The 19,736-nt window shown below is 54.8% G+C and overlaps 1 protein-coding gene across 1 annotated transcript in view; it reads left to right on the top strand.

Annotated features, from left to right (window-relative positions):
- Positions 1 to 19,736, top strand: part of LOC108934016 (potassium voltage-gated channel subfamily H member 2-like) — a 102,407-nt gene that overhangs the window by 28,256 nt on the left and 54,415 nt on the right. The window lies entirely within an intron of this gene.

Consider the following 19,736-nt stretch of genomic DNA (forward strand, 5'->3'; position numbering starts at 1 on the left):
GCACATGTCCGTCTCCAGGAGGTGGTATCCCACCAAAAGGAGAAGGCCGACAAAAGGCGTAGGACTGTATTGTACCAGCCAGGGCAGAGAGTATGGTTGTCCACCCAGGATCTCAAACTGCATTTGCCCTCGAGGAAGCTTGCCCCCCGTTTCATCGGCCCCTTCAAGATCCTGAAGAGGATCAACCCGGTTTCTTACCGTCTTCAGTTGCCCTCGCATTATCGTATCTGTCCCACGTTTCATGTTTCGCGCCTCAAGCCCCATTGTGTTTCCGCCCTGCAGAGCCCAGCAGTTGCTCCACCTCCACCGTTGGATGTGGATGGTTCTCCTGCCTACTCCGTCAGGGCCCTCTTGGACTCCAAACGGAGACGGGGTACGCTGTACTATCTGGTCGACTGGGAGGGCTATGGGCCGGAGGAGCAGTCTTGGGTACCAGCACGGGACATCTTGGACCCAGCTCTTATTGAGGACTTCCATGAGTGTCATCCAGATCGGCCTGCTCCGCGACGGCGGGGGCGACCGCCTACCCGCCGGCGTTCTGCGGCTGGAGCCGCCCCTGGAGGGGGGGGTACTGTCACATCCCACGGGGTCACTGCCCCTCCTGGTCAGAGGCGGCGCCACTCAGTGCCGCTAGCTAACGCTCACCTATCACCTCACAGTCTCGTAGGACATGGAGGTATAAAAGGAGCCAGCGGAGCAGAACTAGTCGCGGATTCTTAATCAGCAGTTCTCTTGTGCTTCGTTGGCGATTGGTAGTCTCTTGTTCCCACAGTTTGTTTTCTAGGTGTGCATGTTCCAGTCCCGAGTGCCCGTCCCGTCAGTTCCTGCCTCTTGTTCTTCAGTCCTGGTCCATCGTTCCTGTCCGGTATTTCGTCACGTCTCAGGGTTGCGGTCAGACTCACAGATTAGCGTTTCACTGTTCACCGTAGTTCCAACACCGTGTGTGTTTCCTGGTCTCGTGTTTCTTGTTTCACTTCCACCGAGTGTCTTACAATACTCACCGTACACGTCTAACCTCACACTGCACGTGAAGTCATTATATATTTCGTCTGTGTTTGGACGTAATAGCAACGCGCGTCCGTGTCGGGCTCCCGTCCGGACGCTACAGAAGACGTATTAGAGGTAAAGAAAGTGGCCAGTGATTATGTGTGGGTTTGGCGCATTGATACACATGGACACTGCCGGTAGCCTTTAAGTCCCACGGGCTCCGCAGCCGAAAACCATAATGACATTCTGAGGTCAGTAGGGGGACATCGGTGACCTTTCTGTCTTCTCCAAAGAGCTAAAGCAGCATCTTAATGAGCAGAGTAGCCGTGCTGTACCTCCTGTCATATGCGGCCATCCTCCTGCTTCGAAGTTACCAAGCTGCGCCGTCTCCCACAAGGCAACAGGGCATCGTTATGCATCGAGAAGTTATTCCTGTTATTTGGTTTTCATTCATTTATGCGCTTTTCCTTCCAGATTCACTTTGTCTCCAGGAGGTGAATCTGTGTAGGACGCAGGTAATTTTGCCCGCTTTGTAGGAATCTTTGTCATTGGAGACTCTGCTTTCTGGATTCCCAGCGGAACAGTGTTTTTATCTGTATATTGTGTAAAATAGTGTGCATCAATGAAATTCCTGAAAGCAGTAGACATGTTAGGTTCACGTGACAGTCGGATCAGTAGTTGTGTTTTACCGTGTTTTCGGTTTCCCTTCGGAGGCTGTGCCTTACATGGTGCCTCATGGTACTTTTCATTTTTCACTCTCTCACCTTTACCCAAAGGCTCTCCTTCGATTCATTCTGGGGCAATTCAGGGTAAGGACTTCGCTTAAGGGTAATACAGCAGGAGCTGGGATTCGATCCCATGTCCTTCTGCTGCAAGGTTACAGCTCTCACTACTATGCTACCCTCAACCCAGGGGCACATGTATTCTTGGCAACAAAGTGAATCTTAGTGCTGGTGATGAGGATCACTCGTTGGGCGCTGCGTGCTGCCAACGGTCCGGCAGACGCGGTGTTTGTCGGCACAGCGGAAGAAAGAGCGAAGAAGCGCCGCTGGCCGAGTTGCCCCTGCGGTGTATGTGATGTTCTCTGAGTCCGGTGTCCTCGTGATCCCGCACAGCAGGCTCGCTAGACGCTGAAACGATGTGAGTGAGGGCCGGCGTTGGAGAGTCGCTCTTCCCGAAGGCCCCGCGCCGCTGCTGGGAAACCTCCCGAGCTGCTACGGGTTGAGAAGCTCAGCATCTGCCACAGGGGACGCCGAGCAGACAAGTGTCCCCGACCGAAGGGCTTTAACGCACGGGATCGTTCGCACCCCCCAGTCCCACCCCACCCCGCTCTCCCGTTCCCCACCCTCCACTCTGGAGGAGAAAACGTCGTCTCGCGAACTTTGACTTAAAGAGCTCAAACTGATGTCCCTTTCAGGGATCTGACCCTCATTTGTATTTGAAACTCGCAGGTATGTTGATTGCGTCTCAGTGTCAAACAGGGACGTTGCCGCGGCCCCACTCGCTTGAGGCTGTTATACATCAATGTCTGTTAGAGAGAAAAGCAAACACTCGCATGGTGCAGGGAGACGTTTCAGCTGAATCCAGCACTTCTGCATGGGTGTGTTACTCCCCGCTGCCCTTTTTTCAGGGGAGAGGGGATCCTGCCATCGACTCTGAGCATCCGGCACCTTGGGGGTCCTGCTCTTGAGAAGAATAAAATCAAACATCTGTAGGTCCTTGGTTGTGGCTCCACCGCACCGCAGCCACGGGCAGATGAGGGCAGATAACTAGATGGTTTTTCCAAAGCCGTCTACTTATCTGCCTTCATCGTCGCTAATATGAAGAAAGCCTCGGAAATGTGATCCGGCCACTGCAGCATCCTGTTTCCGGTAATATGCTGAACAGGGTGCGTTTCCTGTAAGATCTCACGAGGCCACGTGCTCTTCGGTGCGGCGGATCTGGTTTCTTTTGAACGGCAGCAGACGAAACGAGGAGGAGAAGGAAGTGACCGGTGGACACTTCTGGCTTTCTGTCTGAGTGACACCCGAGCGTCACCGTCCATCCGGCGTCACGGGCCGAGTCGCCGCTCTCGCTCTCGCTCTCGCGTTCGGCAGCAAATCACCGCACTCTTGATTCTGCCGGAGAGAAGATGAAAAAACAAAGATTGTTGCGTCGGACCTCATTTACCACGTCGGAGCTCATTTACCACGTGCTTTACCGATCTCCTGGGGTCACCCTCACACGTCACGCTCGTCTGCTTCAAACTGAAAAGTCTCTCCCCTCACGTCTATTGACCCACCTGTACGTTTCCTTCCGAAGGTCAGATTATCCAAATCTCTCCCCGAGACTCAGACCAATAGAGCGGCGACACGGGTCATTCCATCTGTTAGGTTTAGACCTCTTATGGTCTTATGATGGCTAAGAGCTTGTTCTCAGTCATTATCCACACGATCCTCTCAATATGCCTGCAGTCATTGAGCTCCGGTGATTTTTTGCTTTCGGTGCTGCAAGACGCCAGACGCAGATGCGCTCTGGACCTTGGGTAAAGGGCACATGGTCTGCAGAGGACATCGCGAGGCTCTTTCCATTTAGATAGAGAAATATTTTACAACTCATTCATGTTTCCTCACGATAAATGAACATCGCCGTGTGTTCAGTGGAATAAATTTCAGGATCGTTCTTTAAACGAATATAAAAAAGCAGGACGGAACCTGAACTAATGTTAGACACATACTTGTCTTCGCAGCGGCAGAATGCAGTTCATGCCACTTACAATATTTAGCGGGGCCGAGCCCTGCGTCTTCACGGATTCCATGGAACCAGTTGTGCTGCTGAGGACACTCAGGGAGTCTGATTGGAGACGAGGAAGCTTTCGGCATCGGATCGTTTTCCAGTGGAAGGCAGCCGTAACGGACGCCTGCGCTGGGGATGAATTAGTAAGATATGGTTGTGTGGTCCAACCCGGTCCAACCCGGTCCGGCCCAGATCAGCCCAGTCCAGCTCAGTCCTCAAGGTAGAAGCATTTAGACAGATAAACAGGCTACTCAGAGGCTGGGAAGGTGACACTCTGGTGCCTGCATTAAGGAAGTGACGTTGCTGCGGGTTCGAATCCCATGAGGGACACTGAGGTTCTACTCTTCAATTCTGAACGTCGGTGAATATGGAGAGAAGAATCCGGAAGCGTTTACAGCCTGTGAAATTGTCACATGTGACTGTTTGCTAAATGCCAAACAGTAATTTGGCCCATTTTACAGTGATTGTTGATTTGTTCACTGCCTAGTTTTAATGTGAAAACGCAGTTTAGGAATGTGAAAAAGCTTCACTGCGGGGGGCAGAGAAATCCTGTTTTTAGTGTCTTATTCAGAAAGATGTCAGAAAGGGGAAAAACGGAGGCGAGCCTTTCCTTACCGCTCATTCGTTATTAGTCAAAATTATTATCATCATTTATTTTATTTGTTTATTGTATATGTATTATTATGATATGCTTTATCGTTATATCGCAATTTCTCTTCGGCGGACATCGGCTCTGCCTCACTGAAACGTTGGAACTGAGTCCTCTGCCACGCGGGCTCAGGAGCCCTTGTTTGGTGGCCGCTGGATTTACTCGGAGGCCGAAGGAAGCTGAGCCCTCGGCCCGTGGGCTTCGGGTGCGAAGGAGCCGCGCTGCTCTCCGTGGTGCTGAACAGACAGCCGACCGCAGACTCACCTTCGCTCCCAGAATCTCCCTCCTTGTAGCCCACAGGTTGTCCCGCTTCCCGGGGTCCGATGCCACTGATTTCACAGCCGTCTGCGTGCTGGCCGGCCCATCTTAGTCATTTCGCTTGGTCTCAAAGTCATCATTGCTGTTAACCTGCAATTACATTTACATGTATTCATTTAGCAGACGCTTTTCTCCGAAGCAACAAACATTTCGGAGAAAATACAGTTTGTTCGTTACATTAACAGAAAGAGACATAGTTGCAGACGTGTGATTCTTAAGTAAACCTAGTTTGTTTCTTTCCGCTTTACGCGCCGATGTTCATCGCACGAGTAGGTGCACAAAACTCAGGAGAGTCGAATCCTCATCACCTTCCGGTAGTGCTGTGTAAAGGCTAAAGGAGAAGAGAAGAGGACCCCCCCTTTAGCGGGCCTGATGCCCTTGTCGAGGGCAATGTACAGCGTTACGGTGCTGGGTGCTGGGTGTACTGGAGCACCGGTCAAAAGTTTGAGTACACGCGGTGAAAGTACTTCTTTAAAGCCCTCGACTTTATGTAAAGCGTGTGAGCTGGAAATGTGGAATCGGCGATTTTCTGCTAAAGCTTTCTGCAGCTATTCATGTGATGAACGTTGGTTCATATGGTGGAAAGAAACAAACTAGGTTTACTTAAGAATCACACGTCTGCAACTACGTCTCTTTCTGCTCTAATGCATACATTGTATTTTCTGTGAGATGTTCGTCACTTTGGAGAAAGTGTCCGATAAATTAATCCATATAAATGTTAATGTAAATGTAAATGAGCTGACGTGTCTTCCCACATCTTCTGCGGCAGTTTCCCGAGCTGAGGGCACTTGTGGATTCCTTTGCTTTCACCGTTGCCTACACCCCCCAAGAAGATGTGTTGTACTACCTCTGTAGTACCCTTGAGCAAGGTACTTACACTAAGTCGCTCCGGTAGAGTTACCCAGCTGCATTAATGGGTAAAGGGTTGTCGGTACCTTACCACGGTGAGTTGCTTTGGAGAAAAGCATCAGATAAATGAATAAATGTAAATACTAGGTACTTGTGTTTATTTTTGCCCTTTATACTGTCTCCCGCATTTATTCCCATAAATAATTCTTCAGCAGATAATGTTGCGTGAAGAACTTTTTAAAATGATATTTAACGCAGGCAATGCAAGATGGGCATTTGAAATGACTAAGCGTGCGCTCCATACCGGGAGCTGGGTGTCATACAGAGCAGGAAGCGTCACCATGTCGTTACGCGCCTACGTTACTTGGCTCTTTCCGGCGGTAGAACGGAACATTAGGAGCGTCTCGGTTTTTCACTTGTCATCAGCTAATGGGCCCTGTGCTCCTAGAGATTGCTCCCAGCTCTCGAATCAAGACAAGTAGCAGCGAGATCTTTCCTTCCCAACCTACCTGTGGCCCCGATGAAGAGACCTTTGCAAAGCCTGCTGATGTGTAAGAAATAGCTTTTGGCTCATTAACGTCGGATCTTCTTGTAGGGAGATTGCCAGTGCGCACTGGGTCAGAAATATTAGTTCGCACAGCCGTGCCGTGTGTGTCGGCGTCACTGTGGAGCGGAATAAGTGACACACGTCACGGGGGATGTCATTACGGAATCACGGGGGCCCGCGGTGCACAGAACCGCTGAGCGCAGCTATGCGGCACAATAGAATTTAGCCAGGAAGTCGCGAGAAGCGTCCTGTTATACGATGTTTGTACCGCGAAGAGCAAGGTGACCACGCGGAGCTCCTGCTGCTCGCCGCTCCGGCTTCCCGGGGTCTCGAGGGGCCGGGCTCGGAAAGGGGGAGGGGCACGTTCATCCGCAAAGAGCATCCCAAAGGGCGGTCGCGCGAGCGAATTAGAGAGAGGAGATTAGGGACGTGAAGCTGATTTAATCCCCGAGACGATGCCTCGTGTCTCTGCGACGTGACCTTGTGGGCTCGAGCGGTGACGTGCGGGGCGGCACAGCGGTGGGCGACTCGCGCAGCGGACTCGACCTAGGTGGGCGTTGCTGGGAAATTCAAGCCGACCCCCCCATCCCCAGCCTCAGGCACCGTGACAGGAGACTGGGATGCGATACCACGCCGCCTTACTGTCCGCCTGCAGAAAACGGGTGCGGGCTCTGCAAAGTTGCGCGGATGCGTGTAACAAGGCCTGGGTGGCTCTCTGCGTCCCTCAGGGCGGCGCTGAATCCCAGGGACGTGTTGGATTCGCACGCCGACCGCTCGCCGTCAAACCCGGGGATGTGCGAGAGGACATGGGACTCGCGCCTGTCCCCGACCCCGCTGACCGCGCCGCTCCCGTTCTTCGGTTCCTTCGGCACCAGCCGGATCCAGAATGGGACACGAGAGACGTGCTTGGGGACAAAGGAACCGTCTGTCGGCATCAACCCAAACGGACCTGTGGCCGGAGCGCTTCACTGGAACACACTGCTGTGTCTCGCACTGAGACGCTCTGCTCTTGTTACTCCAGCACCGGATCACTGAGTCGATAGCAGTATTTGTGGTGCGTAATGTTAACGCGGTACGACAGCTTGCAGCGCGGTGGCCGGAGCCGCAGCTTTTAGACCCTAAGGTTGTTGGTTTGAATCTCAACCAATTGCTGTAATACCCTTGAGCAAAGTCCTTACCCTGAATTGTTCTGGTAAAAATTCCCCAGCTGGACGCAGGTAGCCTGTAAGCCGTTTTGGAGAAAGGCGTCAGTGAAATGGTATCAGTGTGGTATTAATGCGGTATGTCTGCCTTTAGCCAAGTATCAGCCTTGGAGTTGGAGGAGCCCCCCCCCCAGGTCTAAGTTTAGGGTGTGTCTGTCATTTTAGACCATCTGCCAAAACCTGTGTGTAGTGCTCAGTGTGTGTGGGGGGGGGGGTTGTGTCACTGCTGGGTGATCACCATGGCAACCAATCATGGGGTGGAGGTGACAGGAGCAAATTCTCCAATGGGGGGGAGACCAGTAATAAGGACTTAATAGCTGGTTCTTTTACGCTGTTTCTATGCAGCAGTTTCATGAGTCTTCAGCTCATCCACGTAGAGCCACGTAGAGCCACGTAGAGCCATTCACGTCTTCTGTCCATCGCATCTATTAAACACGGATCAGTGTTTGTGCTTCCCAGGGAGAATCGAGACGCCCAACAACACGGTGCTCTTGCATCTGTTGTCTTGTTGTTGTTTTCACTTTTACCTTTCCACGCGTTTTGAAATGCGGAGCCGAAAACCTCCCGGCGAACACGTTCCGCCGCGGCGCAGAAGGTCTCTTGTTCCGTTTCAATGCCGGAGCACAAGAAGCTTTGAAAGGAATCTGATCCGCAGCCTCCAGCGTCTTGCTAGGAGACGTGTCTCCGTCGCTCGAGGCGAAAGCGCCCTTGTCTGTCCGTCCCCACGCGACCTCCTCCGGCTTTGTGGGTCGAGCCCCGCTAATGTGGGATGGGAGCAGCGAGTGACACGGAGGCGATTCTTTGGTCGGATCCCCCCCCCCGTGTACAGCCAGCAACGCTGCTGTCGGCCACAAGGACACTTGTAAGTCCCAAACCCCAGGGAGACGGTGTGTGTGCGTGTGTGTGTGTGTGCGCGTGTCTCAGATTCAGGTGCCGCACAACAAACAGATCTCCTTTCAGGCTCTGACGATCCCTTTGGTCATGTTCGCTGCGGACACTTCTACACACTGTGACTCATTCGGCTGGACATTTTACTGGAGCAGTTGAGGTAAAACACTGTTGTTCCAGGTGCTCCAGCAGAACCGTCACAAGTCTGTGCCTTAACCGCTGCACCCCCTGCTGGCCCAGGTGTAAAAGTGCACGCGTTGTGTGCTTCGGACCGACCCGCAACGAAGTCCGGCGTGAGCTGCGGCACGGGCTCTGCCTTCGTTGGGACCCTGTACCACGCTAATGAGAGAGTGGAAGTTCTCCGGAGACACCGAGCTTCCCTACAAGATACCGTGGTTTTCCGCTTTCCGTTCGCCAAGCTCTCCGCACGGCCGCTCGCCGTCCCGCCGTTAGTTCCGCCAAGTCCGTATCGCTCGCGTCTCTCAGTTCCGGTCGCGCTCTCCGCCGGCTCCTCGTGCCGATTGGCTCCCGCTGCTCTCGGCCACTTTCTCCCAGTCATGAGCTCCGCAGACCTCCGCCGCCATCAGCGACGGCCTGCGCTTTACACCGCTGCTGCACGGCAGATGGAGTAAAAGCGTCGCGTGGAGCGGCTGCGCTCCTCTGTCTTTCTCGAGTGCCGAGCGTGTCTCCGGCCCTACTCAAAAGTGCTCTGCTTGTGCTCTACTTGTGCTCTGCTTGTGCAATAAATGATGATGGGGATGAGAAACGTGGCTGCGACGCCTGAAGGTTTGTCCCGAGGACAGACGTCTAAAGTGTCGCTGCCCATGAAGGGGTGTCGGGGGGGTCGTAGCACCACTGCAAGGTGCGAAAACTAATTAGCAGGCTCAGCGGGTGGGTGGGGGGGGGGGTGCCTAGTGCTGAGTTGCGCTGCTGAGGATTTTGACATTATCAGTTTTAAAAGCACGTCTCAAAAGCCCCCCCCCCCGCCAACTGCCCCGACAGCGCGGCAACCTCCGCTGACAGAGTTTGGCTTCGGACGACGCTGAGCACCGATCCGAATCCCGCAGAGGAAAAGGTTCTTCATCTTTCTGTCGCTCACACTCCTCTTCTGTCCCTCTGCGACGAAGGACGCCTGTCCGAAACACGAGCCTCGTCCGCAGAGCTCGCGCGTCCTTCGCTTTCTGCGTCTGCGTCTCAAACAGCGGGGACGTCTCCCGTTTCAGCCTCGTCCTCACGACCCGCTCCTCGCCACCCGGTCCCCTCTCGACAGTTAAGGCAGGAACGATCTGTCGTCCCGCAGGACTGTCCCACTCAATGGTGAAGCGAGGAGCCCGGAGTCCATGACCTTCAGGAAGAGACTTTCGGACAAACTGAGCAGAACCAGAACCAGAACCATGACCTGCTCTTCGGTTATTCTCGCTGTCTTCTGAATGCCGTGTTTCTCCGGCTACCCGAGGGCTCCGGGCCCTGCTGTTCGTTGTACCCCGGTGAAGCTGCGGTCCGGCAGCGCAAGGAACAGAAGAGCTGCAGCGCGCCGTGTCCTCCCCGTCCTCGCCGTCCTCCCCGCCCTCCCCGCTCTCCGGTCCCCCGGGCTGTTTTACCGAGAGCCGGAGGTTTCGGGTCCCCTGTCTTCTGCTGTAGGTCCGGCTCCGTCCAACGGCACGACCGGGGCGCCGCTCGCAGACATGTTTTTCTTTCATTTTTTTATTACATCATCCGTTCCTTTGTGTTTGCGCCGGCTTTTCCTCTCGGGTTGCTCGAGCCCCCCCAGCTGTGTGCGTTTGTGCTGCGTGCGTGTCCTGCGTGTGTCCTGTTTGTGTCCTCGCGCGCGTCCCCTGCGCGTCCCCCTTCTCTGCAGCTCATGTGCTGCGGTGCTTTGAAAAACTTTTGCCCACATCTGAGAGCTTTCGGTGAAGGAGCTGCGATGAAAGTTGTGCTCTGAGGTTCTACACACTCATTGTGTTTCTGTGCCCAACTCATGTGTCCCACTGCAGAGCTACAGTCGCCGTAACCAGTAGCGTTTTGTTCCATAAGCACATCGGCGGAGTCGTGGCTGGCTGGAGGGGAGGTTCTCTTTCAGGTCCTCTTCTCCATAGAAATACCTTTCGAGGATTCGGGTTCATTCTGTGGCCCCCCTCCAAAAAAATTCCTATTTTCTTGGCCTTTGAGAAGACAATCCTCCGCAGATTGCTTTCTTAACATTTAAGGGTTAGTGGAAGATTTGGACAGTACCGCGGTACAGAGGAAGCGCTGAATCTGGCTGTGTCTATATGAAATTGGCGCTTTCTCTCAGCGCTCACGTGGCCTTCCTTCTCTCCGCAGTCCAGCGCGTGTTTTTCCGGGGAGCTGGTGGAGCTAAATCATCCTGTGTGTGCGCGCGTGAGAAGCACAATCCGATCCGCTGTCGGCTACAACAAGCACTTAAGCTGCTTCCCCCAGGTTGGGTAGCGAGGTTATCGCCGCCTGCTGGGAATCGCTGACATTTACCGTGTTACTGCTGCTTTAATAGGACTCCGTGAACCTGGTCAGCTTCCGAAGCCCATTTTCCATCTTTCCTAAAGGGCTCCCACAAAAGGAGCACAGCAAGTGGGGGAAAAAAGCTCTGTGTCTGATTTCCGAGTGCTGTACCTCATTTTTCCTCTCCTTTCCACAGCCTCTCTTGTGTGTAATACGTGTGTGTGTGTGTGTGTGTGTGTCCCGGGCAGCAGTGGAAAATAACAAACGTTGTCGGGACAAGATTGAGTCGACCAGGTCAAGCGAAACAATCGCTGTGCTCATATATCTGCCGTAAAGTGTGCAAGGAAAGCCGTCTGGGGGTGCTGGGGGTGTCACAAGAGCTCAGCAGTAACCCGGAGCACGGTACTTGCTTCCTCACTTACGTGGTACTTACCCTGAATCGCTCCAGGGAAAATTACCCGTCCGCACTGATGGGCGAATCACTGCCACGTCCGTTCCGTCGCATCGTAAGCGACCTCAGCAGAGGAGAAGGTGTGCGTGTGAAGCGACGCTTCGTAATCGCAGACCTTTCGTCGCCACACAGCTGCGGGAAGAAACGGTGACGCTCAGCTGAGGTCCAGTGGATTGGAAAAGGTTCTCTTGACACATTTCCTGTGTGTTTTTTGGGGTCGGTCAGTGCTACGTGGGGCCACTCCTACACGAAATGCATGTGCGCGCGTGTGTCGAGATGCTCCTCCAGAGCCCACCTGTTTATAGCCAAGCCTGCTTTTCTCATCTGCATCTTGTTTCCATAGAAGTGCATGATGAGACTTGATCCCAAAACCCTTGGACAGGTACAGCGGGACGTGGAGAAACACGCGGCTGGGGGCCCGGAACAGCGCGCGAACTGAAGGTGGGCGCTGTCTCGTGGAGAAAATACTTTGTCGTTTGATCTTCGTGAGATGAGAAATATTTCGACATTTAAATATTCCAGCAGAGTGTGTAACGGTTACGCTGCGAGCACCTGCGTTTACCACGCTGCTCCTGCCCTACTATAAATGATGCTGCTATGCGAGCGAGCGCTGCGCTTGCGTGACCCCCCGATAGCGCACGCGCGGCGGAGTCGTCGAGAGACGCTGAAACAGGGGTCCGGGCTGCCGTCGCCATGCAGCGCCGCGCCAGCGACCCCCCTGTCGGTATCGGTACCCTACTATTTATGGGTGTCATCGAGTGCCCTTTGCGTTCGGGCCGCAGGAGCGACGTCGCGAGGATGACGACGTGGCGAAGGAGCGGTAAAGAGTTACCAGTGTTACAGTAACGCCTGCGGTGAATCGTGGTGCGACGGCGCGCTCGCATTCGCTCCTTCTAATTTAGATCCTGAAATCGGGGAAGAGAAACCTGTCGCCCGTTTACTCACAACCACAGAGTCAATAGAGGCGAGCGAAGGCTCTCGGTTCAGGGAACGGGACTCGGTCGCAGTCCGTGTTCCCCGTCTCACGGCCTTGTGTACGCTTGTTTCCGGGCAACGGGCGCGGCGTGTCGACGGCGGGCCTGCTGCGGGGGAGGGGGGGGGGGGGCTCCCGGAATAATAAATGACACTTTTTAATTTTATTTATGCGCTGCCTTTCTCGCGGAGAAGGTCACTCGACTTTAGAAAGCGGCAGTTGATTTGTGAGAGCAGAGAGCGGAGGAGCGGAGGTGCGAGATGAAGAAGATGAAGAATGAAGTTGCCACATTATACACAATATAATGACCCCCCCCAACGGCGCTGCTGATGATACCGAAGACGTTCCCTTGTTACGAAGTGTCAGCGAACGCTGTGAACGCCGCCTTCATTTGGGACATTAACATCTTTCAAACCGCTAATCTAATATGTGCCCCGAAATGGGTCCCAGGAGCTAATCGGGGCTGGACGGGGGGGCCGAGCGAAGGCAATTACGGCGAACCTCCGGGTTAATGGAGCCGCAGCGCCGACGCTCCGTCATTTGTGCAAAGCCGCTCTCCTCGTGCGGATGACGCTTTTAGATCCCAAGGGCACAACCCCCACCCCTGTAGGGTACGTAGGTGACCGCCGCCCAGCCTCCAGCTTCGAACCTTCAGCTTCATGGTCTCCTCTCGCACCACGGTGCTCCTTTAGCTTACCACGGTGAGGCTCCTACCTGGCAGGGAAACTGACTCACCTGCAGGTGCAAAAGTGTCATTGGCTGCTGACAGTGCTTCTGAGGAGCACAAAACTGGAGCGAGGGACGAGCAGCAGCTCAGGGCTCCCATTCAGTAGCTCTTCATTCACTGCACTAATTACTCTAATTACTCTCTCTTAATTATTAACATTTATTCGTTCTCTCCAAAGTGACTTACAGTGTTGAGTTACTTATTATTTACTCATTCCTACAGCTGGGTAATTTTACAGGAGCACTTTAGGGTAAGTACCTCGCTCAAGGGTACTACAGCTGGAGCTGGGATTCGAACCTGCGACCTCTGGGTCCGACAGATTTCTTGCACGGTAGATCGTGGGGTGTGCTCAGCGGAGTCTACGCGAAGGCGCGCAGAAAACAAGCTGGGGTAAAGAACGTGATTCTTACAGCACAATTTACCTGTCCCCCAGGCGAAGCCTCCATTGTCCTCTTGAAAGCTGCTCCGAGTTTCCATTTGCAGGAAGGTGAGAGAAGGTCACGGAGGTCTTTTTGTTCCAATGCGCTGTGTTTCTTTGGATTGACCCTTGGTACAGTGATGCATTTGCCCCGATGCGGTACTTGGGGTCACGGGTGAAATGGGGGAGGCCGCGCCCATCGAGAGGCCCCACGCTGCACTGGCCCTGCGACGCACTAATGCCGCTCATCAGTCACTTGTTTCAGGGAATAAGTCCCTATCGATCCGAACAACGTGTGTTCCTGCGCACATCGATCGCGCTGCGGGGGACGCCGGAAATTACTTCATTATTGGCTGAGGAGATTAAAGAGCAAATGGCAGTTTGTCCCTCCGTGAAACGCGACCCGCGGGGCCCCGGGGGAAGCGCGTCCAGAGGCACGCAGCCGCTCCTCGCTCCTTCACACACTCTGCAGACAGGCTGCTAAGGCTGGACGGTTGGGGCAGAACAAAGGGTCAGAAGGACGATGGTATTGCGCAATGTTGTGGGAACAGTTAAGGGCTCGCTGGGCTCCTGAGTCAACGGTTCGAACCCAGCTCTGTGTGGTGGAGTTGGCAAGGACCGATCAGGCGAAATTGCCCGTAGAGTGTGTGCGCGTCTGTGTGCGTGTTTGCGCATGCGTGTGTGTTGCTACCCCGTGATCGACTCCTAGTCTAGTGCCCGGTAATTGGGGGATGGGCTCCGGTCCCCCGCGACCCTCCGCAGCACAGCACAGGAGAGGAGAGGCGGTTGCTGAGACAGAGGATGGATGGGCGTTCGAGGCACAACGTTCCGTCACAATGTTACGAGGAGATCAGGCCCTTTGCTGGAAGTTTCCATGATTTGTAGAGCTGGTGTCACCGGATGTGGGAGACGCATTCGTGGTCCCTCCTTTTCCTTGCGCTCCTGTAGCTTCTCAGGCTCTCGGGCTTGGCTGAAGGACTTTGCTGCCTGCAGCACTTACTGTGACGTGGAGTAAAAGCGGAAGGAATGGAGCAGGACGACAGTCTTTGTGAAGCTGTGCTCCTCGTGGAGAGTAAGGCGCGTTTCCTCTCACGTGTCAGTTGTGCGTCTTCTCTGGTCCTGTGTGGAGCTGGACTGGAGCCGGACTGAACCCGAACTGGACCTGGACTGCAGCCACACTGGAGCCGGACTGGACTGTGGCTACGGCTGCAGCCGGACTGAACCCGGACTGGACCTGGACTGCAGCCGGACTGGAGCCGGACTTGACTGGACTGGGGCTGCAGCCGGACTGAACCCGGACTGGACCTGGACTGCAGCCGGACTGGAGCCGGACTTGACTGGACTGGGGCTGCAGCCGGACTGAACCCGGACTGGACCTGGACTGCAGCCGGACTGGAGCCGGACTTGACTGGACTGGGGCTGCAGCCGGACTGAACCCGGACTGGACCTGGACTGCAGCCGGACTGGAGCCGGACTTGACTGGACTGGGGCTGCAGCCGGACTGAACCCGGACTGGACCTCGACTGCAGCCGGACTGGAGCCGGACTTGACTGGGGTGGGGCTGGGCTGGAGCCGGTCATGAGCAGGCGTCTCATTGCAGTGACAAAGCAGGCCCAGGGGACAAGACAATTTGAGCTCCGAGCAGCTCTCAGTGAGATCAGCCCACATGAAGCAGTGTGTGTGTGTGTGTGTGTGTGTGTGTGTGTGTCTGTGTGTTCAATTTTATAAATAGTGTGTTACCATGGAGTGTAAAGCAGCCCATCCGTCTCCCAGTTTGCAAATATCTGCTGGAGTAACGAGCGTCGTTCTTCCAGGTGTATCTCAATGTACGTCCGGATTCGCTGACAGCGACGCGCGCGCACACACGCACGTACAGAGACTCAGTGCACAGCTGGTGTGTTTCACTGCAGTTTTACATTTGTTATATTGTGTGTGTGCAGCTCAGTTCTCCTGCTCTGTGGAATCGCGTGGGAGAAAAGTGCAAACTTAACAGGCCACATGGGATCACCTGGAGACACCGGTCCACCCGTCCATCTGTCCATCTGTCCATCAGTTGTCAGTTAGCAACTGTCCACTGTAGAGTCAAGGAGATCTGGAACATGTCATAACTTGCATTTCTTGAAATTTATTTAAATTGTTATATATTATTATTATAACGTTACGCTGTGACCCCACTCTGAATCTGCGTTACACACACTGTTATATTAGAGTAAATTGTACTGCACAGGGGGGTGCGGTGGCGCAGTGGGTTGGACCGCAGTCCTGCTCTCCAGTGGGTCTGGGGTTCGAATTCCGCTTGGGGTGCCTTGCGGCGGGCTGGCGTCCCGTCCTAGGTGTGTCCCCTTCCCCCTCTGGCCTTACGCCCTGTGTTGCCGGGTTAGGCTCTGGTTCCCCGTGACCCCGTATGGGACAAGCGGTTCTGAAAATGTGTGTGTGTGTGTGTGTGTGTGTGTGTGTGTGTGTGTGTGTGTGTGTGAGAGAGATATGTTGTAAGGAATACATATGCTGTGTCCTACTCCTGCACCCTCTCACCTGCTCTGCAGGGCTGTCAGTGCACATGCAGCAGGAGGGTAAACAGCAAGGTACAGTGAGGTCCAGTGAGGTGGCATCATCACATTAGGCAGCACACACTGCTGTCATCAGGTGCAGGACCTTTGTGTCACATGTCATAAGAAGAAGATGATGAAGAAGATGAAGAGTGTTAGGCTGGCACTGTGGTAAAGAAAGCTGCAGGGGGCTGATCGGAGAGTAAAATACAAGTGTCGCTTCGTACTCTAAATATGAGGCGGAATATTGGAAGAGCAGCGAAGACAACGTTACGATGACCTTTCATCCTCGGAGTCGTCGCTATTATTTCCCCAATTGCTTTTCCAATTCTCAGCCAGCTGGACGCTCTGATTTCTTCTCATTTTTCCCTCCTTCTCGCAGCGCTGTTCTCTCTCCCCTGCGGAGAGCGCCGGCGACGCGGGTGCGAGCCTTCGAGGAGAAGTGGAGTTTCACCGTGTCGGCCGCAATACAAGCGCAAAACTAAAGTGACCCTCGCGGCCGTATGGAGGGAAGCGAGACGAGCCTCCCCCCCGAGCCCCAGCCCCAACCCCAACCCCAGAAGTCCCTTTTGTGCAAAACTTAGAGGGAAGCAAATCAACGCTTCATCTCCGTAACGGGTTCCCTCCCTGCCGGAATCGCTGCGTTTCGGCGCCGTCGGCCGAGGTCGTCTCTTGGGCCCGTTGCCGTCGAGCGTTTTGTGACGACCGAAAACCCCCGACTGCAAAGGCTCCGCACATCTGAAGGAGAACTGAGGGAGGGGAGGGCCGCCGTGTCCACGCAGCTGGACAATGAAGAGGACCGAGGGACGATCGACTTGCCAGCGGGGGTCTTCGATGTGCGGCGGGACCCCCTGTGCAGGAGGTCGCCGTGATGCACCGTCGCCCCTCGGTCCTCGTCAACAGTCGCACCGCCCACCCGCCGTGTCTCGGTTCTGCGGACCCCCCTGTGGGCTCAGCTGGTGTTCAGGAAGCCCCCGCTGCAGCTGCGTGCGGGTGAGGAGCAGGATGGTGGGAGACACCTGCTTTAACCGGAGCCCCGACGCCAATGCTGCTGACGGCCCCATCCATCAGCGTCAAGCGGACGCGGAGTCCCCCCCCCCCCCCCCCCCAGGCGGCAGGTCCATCTGTCAGACCCTCAACTAATGCCGTCCATCTGCGTTCTTTCTCTGTCACTGCCGCTCCCTCTCCCCCTTCCTCCTCCTCAACCCCTCTTCTCTTCCTGCTCTCTCATTTCCCAAATGTTCTCCCATCATCCGTCTCTTTTCTTCCTGCTCCCCCCCGTCTCCCCTCTCCCTGTTGTTCCTCAATAACTGGATCTCTGACTCCCCCCTGTCTATTAGCAGTGATGTCCAGCAGAGGGTGGGGTGCTGTGCACACAGGACGCCCCCCCCAGCCCCCACTGAGACTCCACTCTGGTTCCATGACCCCCCCCAAAGTAGCTCCTGACATCAAGTTCGTGACACAGAGCCCAAGATCGGTAGTTCCGTGCGGAGTGTGGGGCTCCTTTGTGACCCTGCGACCTCCAGAGTGCAGAAACAGGACCTGTAAGGTTTTGTTACATTTTGTCTTAACGCCTCAAACGTCTCAAACACCCGAAACGTCTGTAACCCCTCTAACGCCTCGGCGGTAAAACAGGCCCTAAATAACGCGGACGAAAGGTAACCCATTTCCTGCGTGCGTGGCGGCTCGGTCGGTCCCTCTGGACTGGGCTGCGGCAGAACTCCAGACAGAGAGGAGTCTCGCCGGTCCTGCTCCTTCCTCCGAAAGAGTCTATTTTTGTAGCAGCGTTTCTCGGATGCCGTATTTTTTCTCATAATGTTCGTCCCTGTCAGCAGCAGCTCCCCCAAACCTAAATTTACCTGAATGATTTTCATTCATGAACATTTTCACTTCTTTCTGGTTTGTTTATTCTCAGTCGTCATAGTAACACACCTTAATGTGGGGTTTAAACGTATACGGCTTCTGAGAGCTGGAGGTTCCGAACCCAGTGCTGAGTTGGGAAATGAAGAAGGGATCATGTGATGAGGACCCCTCAGTGTGTGTGTGTCTGTATGAACATACACACACACACTTGAATTCTTTCAACGCCGGCTGCGCGGTAAACATACGGCCCGCTCAGTTTAAACAAAGCTCAGTCCCAGAAAACAGCTGTGCAGCTGTGGTTGTCGGCGTGTACGTTACGGAATGGCACGTTTAACGTGTCTTACTTTTACCACGGTCTGAAGCGCTTCACTCGGCGAACGCGGCGTCAGATGAATGTTTTCACTGTACGGTCATTTCCGGTCACGTTCCAGGGCTCCTGCAGGAACACGGACCCTCAGGGGCAACACGCCTGTCCGGGGTCTTCCCTACACAGCAGGAAATAGGGAGTGTGTGCAGCGTGTCTGCACCTCAGGGAACAAACTGCACTCTGGGGCATCGGGGTGGGTGGCCAGGTGTCGGTGTCAGTGGAGGGGGGGGTCATGTTGAGTCACAGGTCAGTCGCCGAAAACATAACTGAGCCTCGTCCTGCTACTGAATCACTGAACTGCTGCGTGCGTGCGTGCGTGTGCAGCATGCATGCATTCAGAGTGTTCATTTCTACAAAGGGAAGCTGGCCTTGGCCTTTCATAAAATATTACCATAAAGGCCACATCTGTAGAAACGGAGAGCCTTTCTGCAGCCAGGCGTTGGGGGGTGTGGGGGGTGGAGGGTTGTAACATCTGACTTCACTGCGGGGGAAGACGACCGAAGCCTCGGGCGTCCACGCGCAGCTCGCCTTCGAAGACGAGAGGCGGTGGCGACAGACTCGGCGCCTTGCTGAACGCCCCAGGCTCCCCCACCCCGAGTGGGGTTCATCTTCCTCGTGCCTGCGTGTGTGCGCGCGTGTGTCTTTTCTCAAATGATTCTATTGCCCATTTCTGTAAGCAGTGTGTCACTCCTCACCCCGAGACACAATGGCGGCGGGATGGAACCCGCGCTCCTGTTGCTGCGCACCCGGCGCTCTCCGGGACTTCCGTCTCCAGCGGACGGCTCTCCTGCGTCATCCCGTCTCCCCCTGGTGGAAGCGCACCGTGAACGTGCGTTGTCGGGGGCCGCGCTTCCCACACCGGCGTGGATGCGTTTTCACGTTTTTTTTTGCAAGCGATGAGAAAAAGTAAAGAAGCGGCAGCAAAAAACATCCGAAGGATCGGGCAAATTCCTGCAGCGTTCGCGCACGGAGCCAGAGCGCCCTTCGGCTGCGTAAATGTGGCCGTCGTGGTGAGCGGCGATGTCCAGGCGGCGAACGTCGAGCCATTTTGGAACAGTGTGTGCAACAAACAAATAAAAAATTGGCCCCTAACAGTTTGCGTGACTTGCGTGGAGTCGAGGCCTGGAGACGGAGCTCCGTCGTACCCGAGCGACGTGGCCGACCGGGGTCCCTCGGAGAATCATCCGAAATGCGCCATCGTTGCTGAAAGGACCGCAGGACTCGAGCTGCCGGAGCACAAACGCTCAGCTTGTGTTTGCGAGTACAGTCGCGTCGCATTCGTCACTGTCGGGACGCGGAGCCGCTTTCCAGCTCTCGGTCAATTAAGTGCAACGAGAAACATCTATTTTGGGGTAGAAATGCGTTCGCTTTTGGGCACTTTGCTACAGAGGCACATAATTCTTTAATGGAATAGTTACATTTAATGACCCCATTTGAATCGATTTAGTAAAAAAGGAGGTAAGTAAAGTAGCAGATCATCCATTGTCAACAACCGCTGGTCTCAAGCGGGGTCGCGGTGAACCGGAGCCTAACCAGGCAACACAGGGCAGGAGGGGGAGGGGACACACCCAGGACGGGACGCCAGTCCATCGCAAGGCACCCCAAGCGGGACTCGAACCCGAAACCTGCCACGCAGTGGGCACCGGCTGAACCCACCGCACCCCCCCTGTACTAGCACATCATGGGGACTATGAATGTAACCAAGTATTTCCCACAAGC

Source organism: Scleropages formosus, chromosome 7 (assembly GCF_900964775.1).
Source record: "Scleropages formosus chromosome 7, fSclFor1.1, whole genome shotgun sequence".
NCBI classification, from domain to species: Eukaryota; Metazoa; Chordata; class Actinopteri; order Osteoglossiformes; family Osteoglossidae; genus Scleropages; species Scleropages formosus.